The 22,664-nt window shown below is 39.3% G+C and overlaps 1 protein-coding gene and 1 long non-coding RNA gene across 2 annotated transcripts in view; one reads left to right on the top strand and one right to left on the bottom strand.

The window, feature by feature from the left end:
- Positions 1-22,664, bottom strand: part of LOC128090871 (uncharacterized) — a 579,571-nt gene that overhangs the window by 266,013 nt on the left and 290,894 nt on the right. The window lies entirely within an intron of this gene.
- The window catches only part of COL22A1 (collagen type XXII alpha 1 chain), a 225,347-nt gene that overhangs the window by 1,208 nt on the left and 201,475 nt on the right, over positions 1-22,664 (top strand). The gene's annotated exons all lie outside the window — the stretch shown is intronic.

Raw genomic sequence — 22,664 nt, 5'->3', positions numbered from 1 at the left:
GTCGTCCTCTATGCTGCCTTATTCAGCAGTTATTTCACTTCTGTATTTTTATATACCCAATGTTTTTAAAAAAGAAAACAAAAAACTGTACTGCTTGCCTCAATGGTGACACTTCCCAGGCATTAATATGCACACAGCACTGTGTGTGTTTGCATGTATTTGATTAAGACCTTAAAATAACACAGCCCATCTGCTCAGTGTGGACACTAATGTAATCATTCTCAGGAAGATGCACCTGCAAACCCTACGCATGTAACTCTACACTTAATTTGCACCGAGAAGTACTCCAGATGCATGTCTGAATGTCCCCTTTTTCTTTCACAAATACCTGTTTAGACATCTGACTGAGGGGGTGTTTGTGTAAATACTAAGGAATATATACTGTCTTATAAAAGAAGAAAGGCAGTTTCTTTAGGAGGCCAGGCAGGCAATCAAAAGGTTTTGTCCACTTCAAAAACTCCATGACTTTTTTTTTAAGTGTAAGCATTTCTGACAGCAGATTTTACTGGGAGTACAGTATGGATATGCTCCTTGTCTGTGGTTGAACAGATGCTCTGAAGTAAGCACTTGAGATGTATCGTGTGTAAAAATGTCTATCAGAAATTACATCAATTAAGTGTTGATGGAATATTATGGCTAAAGAAAATTCTAACTGTATATTGCAGAGTTTCCGTGTACCTTTAGTGTGTTGTGTTGCTGTGGCTCCTAACAAGATGCAGTGTGATGTTTTCATAGAATGGTTTGAGATGGAATGGTCACCTTTCCAGATGAAAACTGAGGCTTGGAAGAGTTGAAATCTCATTCTGAACTCAGCGATGGGCAGCCTGACGACAAATGAATGTCATCTGATTTTGAGTAGAATGATTCAAAGTAACTTGCTGCAGGGCAGAGCTCAACACATTGGTCTTCTGGAGCAGCAGTAATGGCACTGCTCTCTCCAGAGGCCAGTCTGACTTGTTCCTTTTGTCAGTACAAACTGTATTCTCTCTAATTTGATCAATCGTCTCCAACTTGTATGAAATCTCTACCATAGGGTAGAGGAAAAAGAGGTTTAGAGTTGCAACAGCCATGTAATGGAACTTACTGGAGGAAGTATCAGTATGATTCATGAGGATGAGTCATATTAGCATTAGGAAAGAAGGAGGCCCGTGGTGGGCACCTAATGGAGAAAGAATTAAGAGGAAGAATTAGTTTGATCCTGTGTTTTCTGAGCAGATTTTTCTGAGCTCAGTACCTAGACAATGTGTGGGTGAATGAATCTGTGGCACCTATACATACAATTAAGTTTTTTTTTTTTTTTTTTTTAACTTCTACTGATATTTCATACAATGTTAGGGCACATGTATTTGCTACATGCCAGAGCTATCTTTTGATTCTGAAGATTATGATACTGAAAATAATAGGAATAAAAGAAGGCTTTTTTTTCCAATGTGTGATAATTTTCTTACTAAAATATATTTCTGAGATTTGCTCGGTAATTATTGTGGCTTCAAAGGATATTTCAATTTGTCACACTGTAACACTTTCTCCTAAAGCTTGTTTTGATTAATCACTGCTGGATGATTGCAATTCATTCCTGTTAAACGCCAATCTTAAACTGTTCCTCTTTCTCATAATGAGGAGAGAAACCTTAAGACAAAATCCTGCATTAGATCCATGTCTCCTCTGTACCATCATACCTAAATAGTGCAGAAGATACTGGGCTATTTCAGCTGTTTGAGCAGAATCAAATTCCTCATGCTTTCAGAGGCAAATTGTAAATGTATATTGTCTCCCACAGTACTGAGATACCCTTCTCAGCCTTTCCCGTTCTGTTTTTCCAAGTGAGGAGGATGAGCCAGTGCATTTCTTCATTTCTTCTATCAGCTCTATAGAGAAGAATCATTCCTGGAGTTCTTTGAGTAAACGAGTCAGGATATCAATATTAAGTCCTTTCTTACCAACACTTTGTATTAGGCACTACCAGGTGTTAAAAAGGGAAGGAGAAAACAGCATGTATAGAAATTAATAATTCTGCAATCTGTAAATCAGTGTAGCTGAGGAATTGGGAATATTTTGAAATATCTGTAGCAAACATATGTAGAACAGGAAAAGAACACCAAAATGAAGACACTAGAAAGTATCCACTTGTAGTCCAGGCAAACTCTCCCATTGTCTATCAACTTGATCTTCATTCTACTTGACCATACTTTGTGTTTTCCTAATGGCTTGTTCCTATTGCTGCTAAAAGTTCTGTGATTACCTTCACTGGATCAGGTTTCTGAAACTGTCACAGGCAAACGCCATCTGGGATGATGCTGCCCCAGCTCGGTTAGGGAAGCCAAGCAGGGGGCTCTTATTTTGCTGAGAGAAAGACTTATGAGAAAGTCTCCCATTGTGGGAGATTTACAACTCTTAAGGCTTAAAATTTTCTGCTTAAACCGTGCTTGTGCTTATTGTCTTCTTGGCAAACAAGTATGTGGAGAGTTAAAAAATGCAACATTGAGAGCAATCTTTTTTTTTCCCCACGTTAGGACTCTTCCTCTCCTTTACATGCTCTCCTTCACACTTGTTGGTGCTGGCTGACATGGGAGTAGTGAGCTGCAACTGCAATCCTTAGACTGACACCCCCAGCAAAGGAGCTGTGGTGGCTTTTGGGAAAAACGTGCACCAAATTTTTCTCCCAAGTCTGCTCCTGATGTCTGACTCCAGTAACCAGCCTTAAATATTGTAGCATTTATACATGATCTGCAAAACAGGACTGATAGCTCTGGTTGATGAAAGAGTTGCTGTCCTCTCTTTGCCTCTATTCTTAGTCTGAACATGGGGGTGGAGAGGGCTGATAATGCTTATTTTCCAACATCAGTAACAGGTCTATGAAGATTAAATAGCTGATGCTTTACCTAGTGAGAAAAAAAAAAGGTGTGGATACATTACTATTGCCATGGGAAAACTATTTCAGAATTGGCAGTAGGTGGGTAGATGGTGAGTATATGTTATGCTACAGACCTGGCATCTACATCAGGAATTGAATCTGGAGTAGTGAAAAAAAGGAAACAGCCCACCTCTTTAATAAACATTATTGATATACAACAGGTGTTGCATCCTACTAATTTCACTAGGTGATAAAAAGTAGGGAGGTAGTTTTTGTTTCCTTGTTCTGCCAGAAACAACTTTAAAAACGGAGTTTACTCTTGGGAGATTGAAAGTTGGGCTGGGCTGCCATTCATTCTGTTTATGATATTGAGTTTTTCATGGCAAACAGCTGGTATTTTTGCAGACAGTGATGAACAAGAATCTCAGACCCTCAGACTTGCGGACATATTTTGAATTTTAAAGGCTGCTTGCTGTAATGTGGTATGAATATTTTTTAATAACTTCCATTTTTTTTCCCTGAGGGGTAGGAAAGCCAGCAGTAAGAAGAGGTCAGGTGTCTGTGAGCACTGACACCTGCTTGGGAATGCTTGCAATACAGAAATAATGATTCAGACCATCCTGAGCATCCCTTGAAGAGCCACAAATCCCACACCAAGGCGGATGTGGCTGCAGAGTGGCCAAAAAGGGCAGAACCCAGAGCTGATCTGATTACATATCACAAAGCTTCTCCAAGCTATGTTAGCACTGACAGTTCATTAGGAATGAATGAAATTGAATTATGGGTCACGTATTGTGAGTGCTGTCAGTCCTGATTATGCAGTCATCTAGATTTCCTTTGCTTAGGGAGTACTGCTGTCACAGAGCTTATCTACTATGCAGTAGATGCAAGCTATCCTTTTGCAGCTTATAGGAATCTATTTACTTTACATTGATTCTGTTCCTTAGAAATGAATCTTTAATTCTTCGCAAAATAGAAGGATCCCTTGAGTTTTGTTTAAGCAACTCAATTTGATTATTGTTGTGTCCTAAATATTGATTCTTAAGTAATTTTAATAAGAGATGTCAAAACTACAATATTTCATACAATATTTGAGGGAAAACTTAAATTATTGACAGCTTTAAATATTTTTGCAGTCATTTTCTTTGATTTGAGCTTAGCCAGCACTTGATTGTGGTTTGACTGCTTATTACCGAAGTGCAATTTTTGCAGTGCTGTTTGCTTAAACATGTTGAATTATGTGCTTGTTGGCAGCAGGCTGGTATTTCTTTCAAATGCAAGCAGTTTTATATTGATTTTCATAAGAAGTTGTTATTTTGTGTATCAGTCACAATTTCTTTCTTTGAGATGGAAAGTTTAGAGATGAGGGGAAGCAGGGGAATTACTACTGGCTCCACATTTACTGTAAAACTAATTGCCACTTGTAGAAGAGCATGTCAGTAATTCCAATTTTATCAGTAGGTGAAGGCTACAAATAATGTATATAGACTGTCTTGATTATTGCTACCATTTTTCAAGTAAAACAACAGCTGGTATCCATTTCAAAGCATGTCTTCTAATGCCATCCCTGCAATCCATAGTAGATAATAGCCAGAAGATCTTCAACAAAGCCTATTGATTAAGTCTAGTCAGGATTGTCAAAGGCATAGTGGTTGCAAATAACTGACTGGAAAATCATGGACTCTCAGAATGCTTGAGATTTGAAAGGACCTCTGAATATCATCTAATCCAGCTCCCTACTCAAATAGGACCACCTACAAGCACTGAACACATCTTGTTCAGATGGAACCTCTTGAGTTTCAATTTGTATCCATTTGCTCAAATTAATTCAGTTCCTGATAAGAGAGACTGGGCACAACCTCTGTCTGGAACCTGAGGATAAGCAGGTCCCATGCTGGTGTTGGTAAGGCCCAGACCAAGCTCATTTATAAGCACAGCCCAGGATAACCTCAGCCTAAATACATCCAGTTCAGCAATAGGCAATGACTTCAGAGTCCACCAGTAGGGAAGTAAAAAAAAATAATCAATTCTTTTGTAAAGCACAGTGTTTTAGTATATAGATATGAAAGTGGTCAGCTGCTCTGGGATGCTGGAGCAGTAATGATCTACTCTTTCCTAGCAAATGGGTTGACAACTTTTGTTTGAATCTTGACTTTTCATAAGACATCTCGTGCTTGATGTATTTCAAACCAATTTGCCCCTGTCTTGCTTTGCTGTTTAATTATGTTACCACCTGCAGTGTACTTCTAAGAGTTGCTTTTATGTTTTGTGCAGGCTTTTCTTAATTACATGGGTAAGTACTTTTATGATTCATTCCTGAAATTTAAGCAGTTTACTATGTGGGCTTATTTTATCTTCTTTCTTTGTCATCCCTTGGGTTTATTACTGAGTGCATTTTCTGTTCCTTTAATTTTTTTTTTCAGTCATTTGTGCATTTCTAAGTACTTTTGTATTCTCTACTTAATTCACTTTTTTATTTCCAACTTTGATTTTTTTTTTTTTCTTATCAGTAGATGTCTTTATTATCGTGTTTTCTTTCCCTAATGTCCTTTTCACTTTCCCTAGCAGCTGTTCCATGAATACAGGCCATGACCCCAAGAAAGCAGTGGATGTTCTGAGTGGGCAATAAAACTGAATCTCCTCTGGTGCAGCTTAATACCATTACATCTCATCCTATCACTAGTGCCTTGGGAAAAGAGGCCAACCACTTCGCCTTTCAGGGAGTTGTAGAGAGTGAGGAGGTCTCCTCTGAGACTCCTCTTCTCCAGACTAAACAATCCCAATTCCCTCAGTCTCTCCCTGTAAGAGTTGTGTTCCAGACTCTTCACAGCTTTGTTGCCATTCTCTGGGCATGCTTCAGGACCTCTTCTCTTCCTGGTAGCGAGGGGCCCAAGACTGAGCACAGTATTCAAGATGTGTCACCAGGAAGCCACAGAAGGAACCTGCAGGCACACTGAGTATTCAGGATGGAGAAGATTGTTCCCCTAGATGAAGAGTTTTCTGAGGCCTGCTCCTCCTCTCCTCTCATGTGGAAGCTGTAGGCTGCCATGTCTGGAGGCAGGCTCATTCAGCCCAAGCAGTCATGGTGGATCACTTTATCTAGTTTTAGATGTTTGTTACAGTCTTCCAGCTTAGCTGGCATCCCTTTGCTCCCTTTGGAACTGGTGAAGAAAAATATAAAGTTTTACAGCACAGTTCATCTGACCTGTTTGAAATCTATTATTCTCTAGAAGTGTTTGTTCCTCTCTCTCTGGATTATAAAGAACAGTAGTGGTTTACTCTGATATGGACAGTAACACTGTAAATCTCTTTACTTGGACAGATTAATCCCTGTAATATCTGTAGAACTTCAGCACATCCATCAGCAAAGTTAGCCATCAGGGTGGCATTCCCCACAGACAAGCTGGGAGAGTTGTGGCTGTTGACCAACAAGCAGTAGCATCTCAATGAATTAACATTGCATAAGAGCTTTGTGTAGATAAATACTATCAGAGCAGTTTAGGGGAGCGGGAGGGTCTGGATAAGTTGCAACCAGAGTAATGTGGCAATTATATCCCAGATTTAGGATCCTTCATGAGATGCATGTTGTGTTTGTAATGCCAGTGAGCTAAGTGCTTGGTCAAGTGCACATGGTATAGGAAGTTTTAGGCTGTTGTGACATTTCTGTGTGAAGCAGACACTTGTGTGAATGATCTTTTTGCTTATTATTATAAATGGGTGAATGTTCACTATTTTTCATTTCCCATTGAGAAATGATTTTTTTCCGTTGTCAGTCCTACTCCATCTGCAAATATTGGCTGTTATCTACGAAATCCCTTAATGAAACAACAGTGTTATGAATGCTCTTGACCCATGCTTAGGTGATGGGATCCATGCTATTGTGGCTTTTCTGCTTCATTATCAGCTCTTCTTGTTTGCCTAACTTGTTCTAGCTTGCTTGTCTGATCAGATAAGTGCTAATCCACTGTCTGTTCCTTTACATGATGCTGTATAGGAAAGTTTCTCTCCTTAAACACTCTGCATAAGAATGGGAAGGGTGAGAAGGCTATTAATCCTCTTTGAGTCTTCTATAGCTGTGTACTCATAGGATTTGTGAAATCCTATCTATTGGATTGTAAACTCATTAAGCACAGGGATCATGTCTGGTAAATAGGAATCCTTTTTCTCCTGTCCCAGCACAGACAATGTGGCAGAAGGAGGCTTTCCTTCTGGTGCAAGACTTGCTCTGCTGAACTACACTTAATTCTCTGTAATGTCACAGTAACCTTAGGCAAAACAAATCCTTCGGTGTACAAGTTCCCCGTGTGGAAAAAAGTGGCATTTTACAGACTAGCTAACATGTAAAGAGATCGATCATAACCCTTTTTCATCTCTTCAGGATCTGCTCCTATTTCAGTTCAGAGCAGAGACTTGCTGCGGGATGTATGCTAATGGGAGACTTGAGGCATGGCAACATCTGGAAGATCAGATCAGAGAACATTTATTTGAAGACTTTAAAATGCTCAGGAGAGAGAAACATGGAGAAATTTGGATGGGAAAATCATATGTAATTCTTTAGGGTAGAGACTGACTTTGAATTGTTCCCCTGCCAAAATCCCCTAAGGTGCACTGAGAGGGAATGTCACATAAACAAGATCTGGGGTGAAGATACACAGTTTTGTTTCAGAAGACTTAGGCAGGTTATGAGAGGATTTCTGAATGATCTTCTCCTGCCTACCCTTATTTTTCCCACCATCTGCTTATGTTGTTTATTCATCAGCTAACTCCCCTTTCTCTAGCTCTCTAACTTCTTATATTGCTTGGGAGCAGACAGTGCAAAGTGCATTACCTATAGCCCTCAGCAATATGAAGTGTGAGACTGCTAAGTTGTACATTGGGTCTTACAACCTGGTGAAGTGGTAGAGTCACCGTCCCTGGAGGTGTTCATGTGTGTAGATGTGTAGATGTGGCACAGAGGGACATGGTATAGTTGACATCATGGTGATGGTTGACAGCTGGGCTAGATGATCTTGTCCAACCTTAGTTATTATATGTTTCTATGATTTCCTGATGTTTTACTGAGATTTAGAAAGAGTCAAATATCACCAACTTGTGGTTCTGGAATCACTGCTGTTTAAAGTGTGTTGTCTGCTGCCAAGAGCAGTTTTCTTTTTGTGCATCTGAAAGGCAACTGGGCTTGTTTTGTCCTTTTATAGGAAGATCAGGTGCACATTGAAGCAGACCAGTTGTTTGATTCTAGGAGTTACTCAGTCTTGTGTTTTACTGGAGATGAGCCCTTTTGATCCTCAAGTCCTCAAGTTTATCACAAAAGAAAAGCTTGTGGTTGTCTTGAGGAAGTCAAAATAAATAATAAAAATATTCTATGCATGTCAGTCTCTGAGTTATGAAATCACTCTGATATGTCACACAAAAGCTGAAAAGAATGGAATTAGAAGTTCTAGAGGAAAATTTTCAAAAAGTTGTGTTGCTATTTTATAGGAGAAATAGGGCTCCCATCTCTTATTAAATAAATGAAATACCCAACACGTGAAGAAGAAGAAACACTTAAATTTTTCTCAAATTGTTCTACTGAAGTGAAAGCTTTAAGATGCATTTGAAAATACAAGCTGTTTCCTTTGGTCACTGTGTATAAAAATAATAGCATGCATCCCCTTTTCAGCACCTGCTTATGTGCCATTGATTTTAATATCCCTGATGTGCTCATGAGAAAAGCTGGTGATGAAAATGAGTAGATTTGGAAGATTGCAGGAGAAGTCTGGATGGATGGGGACTTAGGGATTACTTTATATCCAACTCCATGCTTGAAGAACAGAAGTAAACTTTCCTGGAGTGTTTCCTTGTATCCTCTGAATTCAGAGAGATACCTCTAACTTTGTGCTCATCAGTGCTTTTTCAGACGGTAAGAAGTGATTCTTGGAATATAGTTTAAACTCATGGCTGAATGGAAAATATAGGTAGGAAAATTAATGCAATCTTGCCTTTAGGTTTAATGCTTTCTGGGAATAAATCCATGAAGTCTAGGAAGGGCTCTGTTACTAGCAACAGTTTCCTGTGATTTAATGTTTCAGCAGTGTGTTTAGTGTCATATGGACTTAAGTGGAAAATGAATCCCAATTTATTGTGGCTTCTGCTCTGGTTTCTTTATTTAGGGGTAGATTCTGTCATCCTGATAAGTAAATTATGGAGAATTTTAATCTGCTAAGAGGTATGCTGAGATACCAGTGGGACTGTCTGAACATCCATCTTTTTTGCAAGCTGTGTTGCTAAATCAGCAGGGCTGGCGAGTACACTGTAGTCATTTCTGAATCACATAATTCAGGGTGTGGTATTTAAAAAAAAAAAAAAAAAAAAAAAAAAAGAATAATTGTCTTACTTGGCTTCTGTTTATGTGAAAAGTTTAGTAGGATCAGTTGAACTAACGAAAATACTGAATTATTAGAATGTTTTCAGTAATTATCAAAATTCTGCTGTTCAGCAATCTGTATTAAATGAGTGTCTGCAAAATCTTGGTGTTTCCCATTAATTATGAGGAAATGGTGTTACCCACACAGTAATCATGGGAAGCATTGCAGTGAGGATAGCCCTTCGCTGTTGTTCTTTTTCTGTTTTTTGTGGTGATGGTGAGGCTACTTTGATCCTTGGGAGGGTACTGTCAGTGCTGAGCTATGCCCACATCCTGCCTGTCCCTGCCTGTTTACTTGCAGGGTTCCAGACTGCAAGAAAGGCATTCTTTTGTCACAAGGCAGAGATCAGAAACAAGGTAGGTCTTATACATAGTAAACAAAATACTTGTCCCTCCTCTCGTTCTACTCCCATGTTGAGAAATGGGAGAACATAGTACGGTCCTAATTGAAATCTTTGCTTTTCCTCTATAAATATTCCCTTTGCTGTGAGACACACATTGTGCAAAGGCAGTTGTAGTTGAAGAGCAGTTTCTCATCAAGTAGAAGAGTCATTTCTGAGTAACTGCTGAATGGGCTTAAATGCTTTGGTAATATAATTTAGGAGCTTATTCCCTGAAGAAAGGTGGCTAAGGTTCAGCACTGAGGGCGGTGAAGCTTTATTTGTGTTTCATACTTGTGGAATTCCACTGAGGTTGGTTTTTTATTTTCATTATTATTATTTGCTAGCATTTTTGGTGTTTTCTTTGATTTACACTAATACATAGAGTTGCAGCTGCCCATCAGGAGGGATTTAGAGTGAGATACCAAAGATTTGCTGTTACAAAAACATAATTGATTCCTGCCACTTGGAATTTGATGAAACCAAAATGTGTTGAGCATAGATACGTAGTCTGCACTTGCATGATCTTTCAAAAAACTCATGTTCCTTTGAAGTCATGTCACTGTCCTGACTTTCCTGTTCTTGAATTGTTGCCAGTGAAACTGAGTCTTCCTGGTGTAATTCATAGGCTGGAATCATAAAGCTGAAGCTCTTGTATGCTGGTATGCACTGGGAAAGAAATCTTTTTTGCCTCCAGGATGTTATTAGGAACAAGATGACAACTTATGAATATTTTCCAGGTGTCATAACGCTTTCGTACACTGGAATGTTGAATAATGTTGGTGATAGCAACATAGTTACTTGTGACAGAAGAGCTAGTGTTCCTGTTGCATTCAGTTGCAGCTAGCTTTCCTAGAATCATAGAATAACTCAGGATGGAAAAGACCTTAAAGATAAATGAGTTCAGCCACAACCTAACCATACTACCCTAACTCTAACAACCCTCTGCTAAATCATGTCCCTGAGCACCACATCCAAATGGTTTTTAAACACGTCCAGGGATGGTGACTCAACCACCTCCCTGGGGAGCCTATTCCAGTGTTTAACAACCCTTACTGTAAAGAAGTGTTTCCTGATATCCAACCTAAACTTACCCTGGTGCGACTTGAGGCCAATTCCCCTCAAACTGTCACCTGTCACCAGTGAGAAGAGACCAACCCCGCTCTTGCTGTAAGCACCTTTCAGGTACTGGAAGAGAGCAATACAAAATCTTAATGTTGAGGCTCGTATTCTAGCTTCTAACATTGGTCTTTGATTTCGATGCTTACAGGGTCTCCAAGTGAAAAGCACATAAAAGAAGGGGAAGCACTGGTCTAGTAGGTATTTGGTGACATCTGTGTGGTTACAACCAAATGCTTTATGAAAGCAATGGACTAAATTTTGTAAGAAAATGTACTGAAACAAAGCTTTTGCATGAAATCTGATAGTAAGCTATGAAGGATGTTGTGCTGTTGGTTGTTTTTTTGTTTTGTTTTGTTCCGGTATGTGTCATATTTTATGGTGGACTCTTCATAATTAGCTAAGCCAGAGGCAACCTAGATGAGCTGCAGCAAGTGGGTAAATGCCAAATTGATATCACTGTATGGAAAGGGAATAAGGTGTCCAATGTCAGTGAAGAAACCTGGGAGTACACACTCCCAAGTGGATGTACCTTGCAATTTTGTCTGCCAAATATTTTTCCACATGTGTCAGAAGTAGTAAGTTGGTGTCAGGTATGAAGAACTGTACTATGCATTTGATCTTTTCTATGTTTCTCATACCTTAGAAGGAAGTAAAATTCTCTCTGTTTAAAAAGGATAGCAAATGCGAAGTGCTGGAGTACTTCTCTCCGACTGACTTGGGAGACAGAGCTGGTGTTCATACAGTTGGGAGCATGAAAGATGAGTTAATCCTACATCAGTCTTCTGGTCAGATGGTTTTTTCAAAGAACAAGAGAAACCCAGCACTCTCTTAAACATTGCTATTTGAAGAGAAAAAAAGAAATCCCTTCCAACAGATAAATGTCAACCATGACCATTGCACTGTATGATGCCAGTCATATAAAGAAGATGATGATGTGGAAAGCTTATGTAAGTCAAACTGAGTATAATGGCTTTCCAAAGTTTTCATATCCCAAGCAGTGTTGAAGATTTTTCACTTCACTGAACTTGGTAGTGTAAGTAAAAATAAAGCAGAATTCTGACACAGCAAATATTTCTCAAAATCTAACTATTTAGCCATCTTGAACAAAGGTCATTTCTTTTCCCATCCCCTTCAGAGCATTTTGGGATTTTTTATATCAGTTGTTGCTTTAGCGTAAAACTCTTCGGATGTTAGACTTGCCTGAGAGATGTAAGTCTTTGAGCTGGCATGTTGTTTCACTGCAAACGAAAGCCACAGTCCAACAATTTAGATTTAAGCACATTGAATTTTGGAGAGAAAATTCCTTCCCAGAATTTGGGAGTCGCCCCAGCAACTCGCATGCCATGCATGCCAAGTGGATGAGGAAGGGTAGAAGCTGAATTGAGAGGATTGCATTGGGAGACCTGAAAGTTAAATACCTTAACAATAGCTGAAAAATGAACTTTCTTAGATAGCTTTAAAAAATGTTTCCTAATAAAAAATACGGTGAATGCAGTTGCTATAGCTACTTGGGGGGCTTTGATGGAGAACTTTTTGAGATGCTTACTGTTTAGTTGTAGACAAATGCGTAGTTCTTCTCACTGAGGATTCAGCATGACCTTGTGTTTGGTTTCTCTCCTAGAGAATTTAAGCTGCCACTAGTAAGCAGCCACAGTGCCTAGAGTTTCTGGACAGCATATAGTAAGTGATGTGCTATGATCTTGTGAATTTATTTATTTTTTCTTTTATTGCACAAATGAAACACTGATGTTTAATTTCTTATTTGCTTCTTACTTGGGGCTCTTTTTGGGTTAGGGAATGACTTGGCATTGTGGAGTTTCATGTTTGCCTTTATAGCAAAAATTTTGATTTTTTTAATGCATTACTTGAGCATAACAACTCACTCTGGACCCCAAAAACAAGGAAGAGTTTTAGTTTAAAGTATGACCATTTGAGGATGCTAAAAAGAGAAAATTAATAGATTCATTCTAGAGTTTCAGTATGTTGGACGATGGTAACTGAACAACTGTCTAGTTGTGGTGCAGGACTCACTTTTGTCTCATAAATCAAGACTGAAGGCTTTCTAGAGCAGTTAATAGAGCAGTCAATGTACTGCATCTTTTGTACAAGATGTAGATAACATACTGGTTTTTAAGTACATTTTTGGACTTATGTTTTGCAGGAGGTCAGACTGCACATAATTCTCCCCCATCTGTAATAAACTCTAAATAAAAATTTTTCTTTGAATACATCAACATGACTGTCACAATCTTTCATTCATTAAATTTGGCCTTCTGCATACCCATGGAATGCAGGAGCTGTAACTCCTTTTTTTTATCCAGTAAGAAGCAGACTGTCAGCCATACTAACACATAAACAAAAGAGCAAAACAAGCACAATCTCACAATATTTTTTCATCTTTTTAAATAATTGAAATAAGAAGATATGCTCAAAATACTTGAAAAGACGCAACATCTTTATTAAAACTGTTACTCTTCAGAAAACTACCACACTGGAAATTTTGCTTATCTGTATATGGGGTGAATTCATGTGCATCTCTTCCTATCACTATGGTACATTTGTACTTTTGCACATTCCTCTGTATGAGAAGAGCAAAGGAAAATGCTTGCTATTTGGTGGGGAAAGAGATCCAGTAACAAAAAAAATCCTGGAAAAGGTCAAGGAACTTTGCTTTATTTTTTACCTTTGTTTTTATTGGTGGTCTGCCCTCAGGTAACCTCAATTTTGTCCTTCTACTCAAACCTGCCTTTTTAACACAGTTTTATCATTTTGGAAGAGATACTTCAGAACTGAGATGTGCTTCTTCAGTTCCCCATTGGACAGACTTTCTACTTCAACAGTTTACACCCTCTGCATCTGAACTTGCTAAAATTTCCTATTACTGGTATTCATGTGTTTGTAGTTGATGCTTTTGGCTGGCTTTCTTATGTCACCTTGACCAGACAGACATCTGTTGAAATAACAGTACCTAAATCCTTACTGTTTGTCTAGCTGCCTTTATTGCCTTTGGGAAAAATAAGCACTTCTTGTATGTAGTTCATTTATTTTACTCATCCTCTTTAGGAAGATGTAAAATCAATCTGGCTATGGATTTTTTGGTTTCTTGTGAACTAGAAGGGGAACCCATCCTTAGTAGCTGAAGTATGAAAACACATACAGTGTTAGGCATCTACAGTCTGAATTTTGATTAGATAAATTGGATACAATGAGACTTGAGGTGATTATTCCAGTCAGTGTCAGAATTATTGACCTGACCCTGTGCTAGCTCTTGCCTGAAGCACAGAAAGGCAGACTGAACTGTTGTGCAAGACTGGATGGTATTGGCCTTTCTTGTAAACCAGTTAAGTGATAATTCTTCAGCGTCCATCATTCCCTGGTGGGAGAGCTGTGTGTGGGCTGTAGAACACAAATTTTTGTCTTCTTTCTGTGGGAGTGGCAGTGATGGTGACGGCCCTTCATGGAAGAAAATGAGAGTAATGTATGCATTGTCTGGCTAAAGTTCTTTTCTGTTTCATTGACAGCTTCTGAATCTTAATTTGCTAATTTTTTTTGTCTCCATCAGTACTTGCCTGTTGTTCTTATTCACAGCCTTGGAAACAGGAAAGCCAAGAAAGGGAGCAAACATGAAGCTTTGCTGTAGCTCTTCCGGCAGGATCCTGTCAGGATTCATGGACAGTAGCTTTTTTCCTATTGCATTCAGAAACTTGGGGAGGGAGGATTGAAGTGTGTCTTATCTCAACCTCAGGCTTATGATCCTTGTAATTCTGCTTTTGCTTGATTCTTGTATTGCCTATTTGTCCTCTGTTAATGATGGCCACAGTGCTGGACAGAAATTCCTGAAATGTCAAGGATATGCTGTTCACCTTGCCTTGACTCAAAGTTGATGCTATCTTAATGCTATGCCTCTTATTTCTCTTAATTTAAAGAAGTGTACTGTGATGGTGAAGACAACTACTTTTCAGACCAATATCGTCGGAGAAGTTGTGTCTTTCATTCCTAGCCCCAGCACCTTACATGGCTGAGAGAAGTATTTGAGATTAGAGCCAGAACATTCTTGGGGAACATTTAGGCAGCCTTCAATTCTCCATAAAACCTCCTACTTCTTCAGACACCTAAACTGATTTCATGTTACCTTCCTGCTCTGCTCCGCACTGGTGCGGTCTCACCTTGAGCACAGATTTGCAGATTTGGATGCAACAGTATGAGAAGAACATAAAACTATTAGAGAGGAAGCAAGGAAATGAAAATGGTGAAGGGTCTAGAGGGCAAGATGGATGAGGAGCAGCTGAAGTCACTCAGTTTGAACAGTAGAGCAGAGGAGGCTGAGGGGAAGCCTCATGGCAGCCTACAGAGAATGGTGGGCATGGAACAGGCTCCCCAGCAGTGGTCACGGCTCCAAATTGCTGGAGTTCAAGGAGCACTTGGACAATGCTCTCAGATGTAGAGTCTGTTTCTGGGTGCTCCTGTGTGAAGCTAGGAGTTGGTCTCGATCCTTGTAGGCTCCTTCCAATTGAGATATTCTATGATTCTGTGATTAAGTTTGAGTTCTGTTGTTGGACTTCACCAGAGCTGAGTGCCTTGAGGGATTTTAGCTACACATTATGAGAAATAAACAGTAGCAATCCTAAGTGGGTTCCAGTCCTGTTTTGTGTTTCAGGCTAGTATCCCAAGTGCTTTGCTACCATGAAAATTATCTGTGAATTGCTTTCTACCCCTAGACCCCTCTGCAACAGGGAGGCAAAGAATGACCTCTAAAATTTGTAGAGGGAGAGAGTTATAAAGTCATTGAATCATAGAATAATTTGAATCAAAAGGGACTTTCAAAGGTCTTCTAGTTCAATCTCCTACACTGAACAGGAACGTCTACAGATAGATCAGGTTGCTTAGAGTCCCCTCCAGCCTAACCATGAATGTTTCCAGGGATGAATCATCTACCACATTTCTGGGCAACCTGTTATGGTGCTTCACTACCCTTAATGTAAAAAAAAATAATCCCTATATCCATTAAGCTGCATTCTTTGTCTCTTCAGCTGCACTTCTCCTTTCTTGTGTTTTAATAGAGAGGTGACAATGCATGTCCTCAAAGAGCATGGAGTTACTCAGACGGATGGATTTCTGATAGTGGATCCTTCAAAGGGAATAAGGCGTTGCAAATATTGAGTGAAGAGTGAAAGCATCAGGGGAAAATATGAGATTGCAACCCTGCTATCTGCACCTTCCCATGCAGTGACAGCTGTCTCCTGTTGTTATTGCCCCTTGTCACTGATCTTTCACTTTTGCTAGGGTGTTTGTGTCTTCAGGAAGTCTGAGTTCCATTTAAAAGGCCAAGATCGTGAAAACTGCATAATGAAAAGACTGTAGTACAATATCTCTTAGTCAAATGTAGCCATTATTTTTTGCACAAACTTTCAGGAAATTAGATGGCTATTAAATTGTCAGAACAAGTGGAGGAGGGATTCATCCACATAGTATGAGTAGGAGGCAAATGTATTCTTGTATTTGGGAAATTTTCTGTCATGTGGACATTTCAGCAGAAGCATTGGGGAATTGGTGGATGAGAGTGTGGTATACTACAAATTAGTGTAGCTCTTTTATTAACCCAAGGAGTGTGAAACAGTTGACATCAGCTCATTTCTGAAGCTTTTAGGGATTCTAGTAATCTTTATCCATGCCGTTAACATAATGCATAGGGCAAGAAGTACGAAGCATTCTTCATTGGCCTCAGTAGGATTTCTGGGAGATACATTTATCATGCTCCTCCTTGTTAGAATATATGTTGCTTATTTTCCAGATTTAGGCTATTACCACCATCCCAGTTCCTGGCTCCGGCTCTGTTAGCTGACTATATAAAGCCATGACATATGGGTCTTTTTACTAACATAATCCTGTACTGTGCTAAAAAAAAAATATATTAGATTTCACTTCAGGAGTTGGAAGAACTTCCATGAGGATATAAAAAGCAGGAAATGGGCCCCTCTGTGAGTAGAGCACTCCTCATATTGAATAGCCTCAAGGAGCTCAGTGTTAAAGGCTTCTTCCTAGTAGTTAATATGGGCTGGAACCTCTCTGTCTATGCTTGAGAGGAAATAGGATTTGTGGGTCTTTGCCCATGTAGGTTACAGGGCTTAGGACAAAGGACTGGAGTTCTGTGACCCTGTGTCCTGTATTGTGACCCTGTATTGCGCTCCACATATATGGCAGTGAGGTTGTACTGGAGACAAAAAACATTTTTACAGTTTGAAATATTTGCTTCCTCTGTGGGCATCAGTTTGGTCTTTGCCTTGCTTACGTCAGTTCTCATTAAGCTGGATATCCATTACACCAATGACTGTAAATTTAGATATCTGAATTGGGCTTCTCATGAGGATTACAGTGTTATCTGTAATCCTGATTTGCTGGCACTCTGAATTACATGCAGATGTTGGACTTCCAATTGTAGGATGTGTGTATACTGCAAACCCTGACCAAGTGGCAGAACAAGACACATTTCATGTGTTAAGTTAATAAAATATAGGTGAGGAAATATGGAGAAGGCTTTCTAACAGCCAGGGTGCCATGGAGTCATAATTGGGATGGATGAGCTCCCTTATTGAGTGACCTAGTTTGGACTACTGGTTCAATTGTGTGAGTGCAGCTCGTTTGTAGGAGAGATAACAAGGAAAATTTGGGAATGGTGATATGGATTTGGAGGTACCTAGGCAGGCTTCAGGATTTCAGAGATTATGTCACAGAAACTTTTTGTGTCAGGTTAGTTTTTGGTTTTCTAAGCCAGTCAATAGAAAGACTCCTAACGTTGATATGCAAAGGTGTAATTCAAATTTGGAATTACTGTCTCTGAACAAATCACTATAAAGTTATACATGGAGTAATTGCACCAAGGCTTTAGCCTGCAGATACTGCATAGCTGCAGCAGGCAAAAATACATTGCAAAGTGCTCACCTAGTACTTATGGCATTTTAGAATTGCAGCAATTTGGCAGGCAACCAGTAATAGCTTGTTTTAAATAGTCTGTGGTAGGTGCTTTTACAAACGAATCAGTTTGAAAGATGCATGATCTAAGCATAGGTTAAGGAGTCAGAAACCATTGAATTCCATTTGTGACCTTCTCTCGGGTTTCCCCAGAAGTGCATATGCAGTGTTATGGAGGTTAAAATAACGTTTCTAAGTTTGCAAAGTGGAACATGCAGGAATTAGAAAATGCTCATGCTGAGTTAATCCAGTCCCTTTTGAAGTATGCTGTATTACTCTTTTAGACACTTTCTTACCCTTCTCTGTGTATTTTTTTCCCATTCGATTTCTGTCTTGTTGAGTCTCCTGGACAGGCACCGATCAAATACCAAGTAATTATTTATTAAATTTCTCCTCCTTATTGTTTTATATAGAATTTATTTGTTGTACAATCAAACTCCTTTCCAAATGCATTGATATTAATCATTCACCGGAACCTGTAGTTCCAGCACCCAGTACTTCAGAGGAGTAAGAGTTCAGCTGAGGCAAACAAATTGAGGAGTTTGAGTGCTCTACTGATGTTTCCTCAGCACTCCATTTAATCTGCCATCAAAATGACAGATCTCTTTGGCTAGCAGTCATAGTAATAATCTCTATACGACTGATATGTTTTTTGGGGATCAGTGTAGAAGTTGCTCTTGAGATGTGATAGTGAAAAAGGAGGGAAGAAACTCTTCAGTTCCTGCAGCATTGGCAATACTTAAAGACTGGGGATCTGTTGGCTCTCAGGGGGTGTGGATGTCCCCATCCAACAAGCTGCAGAGATGCGGACAGTCTCCCCTCTGGTTTCAGCAGACTTTTATCAGTTTCAGTTGTTGTTAAACACAGCTGGTAGGGACAGGCTTTAGTGGGCCTCGTGATGATGGGTTGCCCGTTGGACTAGATGACCTTAGTGGTCTTTTCCAACTTTAATGATTCTGTGATTCTATCAACAAAGTACCTCAGGAGCAATGCTGGTGTTAGCAGAAGGTTTTCTGCTTTGTTCATATAGATTTTGAAATAATGCTTGCTGAAATCAGTGGCCCTTTTTTCATTAACTGCAGTTGGCTTTGGATCAGGACTGAGAAGGTTCACATCTACCAGAAATGCCGCTGGATGATTTCTTTAAAAAGCATTGAACTAAGATATATGATGGCATGGGCAGATCGAGGGAGAGAAAGTCCATTTCTCTTTTATATCGTCTCCTTCCTGCTCATATCAGCAATAATTTAGATAATTAAATTGCTTAGTTCAGTAGTTGGAGCAGACATGATCAGCAAGCTGACTCTGCTAAGACATCAGATGCATCAGTGTTCGTGTTTTTTTGTTTGGTTTTGTTTTTTTCCTTTTTGCGTGTATGTGTAAAGCTTTATAATTGGATACTGCCTTTTTCACCCTAGGCTAGCTGTTTCTTCAGAGGAGCATACTAAAGACATTTGAAATCACACTCTAAATGCCCGCATGGGAAATTTATATGGCATACAGTGAAGGTTCAGTGGCAGCAGACAAATGGGTAAAATTAAGCAAAAAGTATTAGCAGTCCCCTTTGACTTTAACAGTAGGATGCACAGGTCAGTTTTGGGGTTTAGTAAGACATATCCTCCAGCATAAGCTCAGATATGCTAAAGAGCACACCAAAGTCCAAAACTGGTTGTGCTTTTTACATTCAGACCTTAGTCACTGTTCCTTACACCACCCCATAGGGTCTTTGAACTTTTGTTCTTATCAGGTAGGAGTGTTATTAAATCACACTGCTGAAATTCTCATGTTAAGGCTGACATTATTTTGTGGGCTAGTTTTTTTTTGTTTGTTTATTAATACAATTTTGTGACTGACTCACTCCTCTAAAGGATGAAAGAGATCACAGAAATTGACCTTTTTTTTTTTTTCTTTTTTTTTTTTTTTTTCCTATCTTTAATTCACGAGGGTTTTAGTACAGATGACATTTCTCAAACCAGGACAACAGTGGCTGGGTGGGCTGAGGGAGGGAATATCTGGTACTTGTGCTTAAATCACTCACTCTAGAAATACTGTTAAGTTTTCTGCTCTGCCACGTTCCTTACAAATGTCTCTTCTTTTCCCTTCATTTTTTCAGAATACCATTTCTAAGCACACGCTTTTGCTGCTTTCATACAATTTGCCCTCCTCATCCCTGAATTATGATGATGTGAAGGTATTATCTGAGAATCAGGCTCAAACAAATCCCTTCAGCATCACACTCAGATAGGACAAAGACAGAGAGAGCAGGACAGAAAAATGCATCATATTATTCACAAAGGAAGAGGGGCTTTATTTTACAAATAAACTGATGTGAGGATATTCTTTCATTTTTATTCAATCAGGAAAAATGAACAGAACAAAAAAATTCGATCACAATAATATTCAGCTCAGCTGTTCATTTTGGTTCAGGATGTGTATGTGATGCTTTGGACAAGGGTTCTGCTCCCAGCCTCCATAAGGATCAAGAAGACAAAACAGCATCTCTTAAAATGCAATAGTGCAAGAGAAGCCTGACAGTGAGCAAAAGAGTAAAGTAATTTTGAGATGAGAATACTCAATTCTCCTTCATCATTTTTTCTTTTTTATATACTTATATATATTTTTAATTTTGCAAATATTTGCCAAAATGAGTTTATTTATTGTTCAAGGACAGGCCTTACCACGGATGCTCACTGACCTAGAACTCTATACCACTCCTCCAAAAAAGCAGTAGCAAAGTTAAATGTTGTATAGAGCTTGTGTCCATCTTCTGCATGTTGTTTGTTCAGCTGTGAGGCTGTACAAATAGTTTGGTCCTGTGCCTATATTTTAAGCACGAAGAGCTCACTTTAACATTTACCAGCCTTCTTTTCAGCCTGGATACTATTTCCACATCATTTTTGCATGCAGTCAGAATTATTCATTCCTTTATTTCCCATTAAACTATTAAAAATGGGACCTTGGGCTTGGAGTCTACCAACTCAGTCATAATAGGGTTTGTCATTTCTTTTTGCAGTATCACCTAATACATGTAAACATGTCACAAAGTAATCTGACAGTGAAGTCTGAAAAATAATCAGAAAAAAAAAGAGGTGTTTTTAACAGATGCACACTGACTTATGCCACATTGTCTGTCCCACGAACTGTCCCATTCTGGGCACTTTTTGAACAGTTTCTCCTGAAATGGGACATAGATATTGGTCAGCTTCTGGAATCACAGACTGGGCTCAGTCTCACAGTGGTGAACTGAAATGGAGGAGAAATACTGCACAGAACCTCTCATGAGAAATGCCTTTTCTCCAACCTTTCTTCTAACACCTCTAAAAACTGTTGATGTGGATGGGGCAATTTTATCTTCCTGAAACATCCATTCATAAATTGGTTGAAAGTTAAGAGACTTGGTTCAATTCTGCATGGTATAAAAATGGATAAAATAATGTATTTTGGCCTGAGTGCAATAATAACACTGAACCACAAATGCATATTAAAGCCACCACAGTTTATGATTCTAGATTTTAAGAAGATGTTCTGGTTTAATTTGCATTTCTCCTCCCTATTTTTAGGCTAAATGACTGTTCTGAGATAGTTTTCAGTATACGTAAGACAGCAATGAGCTACTGAAGTGTTTTAGCTAGAGTGGGGATGAGTGACTCCTTAAAAACACATTTCTCATGTCTGGTCATATATGTAGCCCTTCTGCCCCAGCAGAAGTGGATAAAGGGAAGCCTGCCCACCAAACTCCACATCTTTGCCTTTCAAGCTGGCATGCATCCATCCTGCTGCTGTTCTACTGAGTGACACCAGCTGGTGTGGTCTTTTCCATTTATCCTGGCCTTGTATGAGTTAGCAGCTGGCAAAGGCTGTTTTTAATAATGTATTTATAAAACTTTGCTGCCTTGCAAGCCCAGACACACAGAAATGACGTTTGAGCTCTCAGCGCTGAAAGTGCAGAATGCCCCATGGCAGATCTGGTTTCCCATCTCTCCCTAAATGCCAGAAACCAACATTTCCTAGGAAAAAAAAACCTTGGGCTGCAGGCTCCCATAGCTATTTAAAGTTGCCTGCCCGATCCCTCCACAGGCGGCTGCCTGATTGGTATTTCTGTAATGTGTTTATTTAGAAGGAAATTCTAACTACTACTGTAGGGGAATGGTGATATTTTAATGCCCTTTTTACCTTGCAACCTTTTCTAGCAAGCTCTGTGAGAACCTTACTGTCTCACAGAGACACTGTCTGGTTGAGGTGTAAACTACAGCACCTGCCTGCGCTCTTTGGACTTAGGGATGGTGCTTAAATAAAGCACTTTGCTTTTTGGATCTTATCTAGCATTTATATTCCACTTCTGGCAGATGCTTCCAACTTCTTATTTGTAGAGCATGCAGTGTATTCAGTACCTTATTTGTGTCTGCATATGATAAAGACCTTTGAAAATACAGGAGCCTGCATTTTGTACTGAGAATAAAGATTTATAGGTACAGGAGGCTTTCCCTTTTATATTTCCTAAACCAGAATGATTTACGATTTATTTCTGAGAGACGTAGTAGAGATTGACCCATTTTTTGACTGATCAAGACTGTACGTGAACAAATGCTGACACCTCTATGCTTTTTGTTCGCGATTCCTCAGAACCGTATTGCTTTGCAGAGAAATTTCCTAGAATGCATAATCAGCCCTACAGCAATGATCTATAGTGTACAGTGTTCCCTTTATGCCTTCTTTGCATATCAAGGGGAAGAAACTGATGTGCATGTTAAAAGAGAGAGAAAGCTGAAATTCTTTAAGAAAAGAACCAAGAAATCTGTACACCAGAGTGAAAGATGGAAGCAGGAGCTGAGAACAACTTTTCCAAAATGATTCCTCAGGCATTAAGAGCTGCAAAGTGGAAACTATTTTCCCTTGCAAACGTGGAGTTTAGTACATTAAAGTGCAATGATTTCAT

Source organism: Tympanuchus pallidicinctus, unplaced genomic scaffold (genome assembly GCF_026119805.1).
Source record: "Tympanuchus pallidicinctus isolate F22 unplaced genomic scaffold, pur_lepc_1.0 scaffold5, whole genome shotgun sequence".
NCBI lineage: Eukaryota > Metazoa > Chordata > Aves > Galliformes > Phasianidae > Tympanuchus > Tympanuchus pallidicinctus.
Note: the sequence above shows the minus strand (reverse complement) of the source record. Positions and strands in the feature narration are given on the sequence as shown.